This window comes from Schistocerca gregaria, unplaced genomic scaffold (genome assembly GCF_023897955.1).
Source record: "Schistocerca gregaria isolate iqSchGreg1 unplaced genomic scaffold, iqSchGreg1.2 ptg001213l, whole genome shotgun sequence".
In the NCBI taxonomy this organism is placed as follows: Eukaryota; Metazoa; Arthropoda; class Insecta; order Orthoptera; family Acrididae; genus Schistocerca; species Schistocerca gregaria.
The window spans coordinates 12,501-14,167 of record NW_026062535.1 but is presented as its reverse complement, the minus strand read 5'-3'; positions in this window follow the sequence as shown (position 1 = coordinate 14,167).

The window sequence follows — 1,667 nt, the reverse complement described above, 5'->3', positions numbered from 1 at the left end:
AGGGGCCAACGTGGGTTAGGTTAGGGGCCAACGTGGGTTAGGTTAGGGGCCAACGTGGGTTAGGTTAGGGGCCAACGTGGGGTTAGGTTAGGGGCCAACGTGGGTTAGGTTAGGGGCCAACGTGGGTTAGGTTAGGGGCCAACGTGGGTTGGTTAGGGGCCAACGTGGGTTAGGTTAGGGGCCAACGTGGGTTAGGTTAGGGGCCAACGTGGGTTAGTTAGGGGCCAACGTGGTTAGGTTAGGGGCCAACGTGGGTTAGGTTAGGGGCCAACGTGGGTTAGGTTAGGGGCCAACGTGGTTAGGTTAGGGGCCAACGTGGGTTAGGTTAGGGGCCAACGTGGGTTAGGTTAGGGGCCAACGTGGGTTAGGTTAGGGGCCAACGTGGGTTAAGGTTAGGGGCCAACGTGGGTTAGGTTAGGGGCAACGTGGGTTAGGTAGGGGCCAACGTGGGTTAGGTTAGGGGCCAACGTGGGTTAGGTTAGGGGCCAACGTGGGTTAGGTTAGGGGCCAACGTGGGTTAGGTTAGGGGCCAACGTGGTTAGGTTAGGGGCCAACGTGGGTTAGGTTAGGGGCCAACGTGGGTTAGGTTAGGGGCCAACGTGGTAAGGTTGCCAGAGATGTGTCAAATCAGGATGTACGTTTGGCTGGTGTCAGGTGGTGGGTTGGTTCGATGTCTTTACCAGGGGTGTGGCCAAAGGGTATTTTATTACTGTACCTTTTGTGTTGTGGCGTGGCGTTGCGTCTTGTGTTGATACTGGGTGGACCACTGTGGGTGTTGCTGGCTGATTTGAGCTGCGTTGTTTGCGGGTGATGTGAGACATTGTGTCTTATTAGTGGACGTCACGTTCCTCTTGTCGTTCTTTGGATAGTGTCCTGTGGCAGCGAGGATAAAATGGATGTTGTTGAACGCTAGTGCTTTGGTGCTTTCGCTTTGTTACACACGGAGTGGACTGTGAGATAGGGTGACTGGGTCGAGTGCGGTTCACACTGTCCTCCCCAGTTACAGTATGTCTCATCTATGTATGTGGTCCTGCATCATTTACTAAGGAGGGACGTCAGACGACTGAAATATTAGTTATGTACTGATGTAAAGCAGAATGCTTACCTTCCACCAGTGGGCGAGTATCGACTCTGCCCCAGCGTTGCCACCGCAGGAAGCGGGTGTCGGAAACACTACCCGCACACCGTCACCACTGTGCGGGGGCACGGACCCTCTATATCCTCAGCGGCGCACTCTTTGCCACCGGGCGTCACGTCTCGCGGCCCGCCGTCCAGAGCATGTATTGGGACAGCGGGACTTTGGCTTTTGGGAGATAACTCTTCATGAAGTGGAAGATATAGGGGTGGACTGCAATGTACGATTGCGGGAAAAGTCCGCCGTACATCCGCTCGAGTTGCGAGTCGGGCGGTGGGGGTGGCGCATTCACAGGTGCGGCTGGAGTGACTGTCGGTCCACCACTTTGGACTCGATTTGCGTCACCTGCGGGTGAACAGGGGGGGTGCAGCAGGCGTTTTACTCTGGGTCGTCAAGCGGGCGCTGTAGGCGACATCGACATCATAGTCGGCCGGCCGTCTCATAGAGGGCGGTATCGTCGTCGGAAGCAGCGTCATCTTCCGAGGGACGGACCAGTAGGTGGCCGTGTTCTGCGCCGGACCTAGTCTCGGTA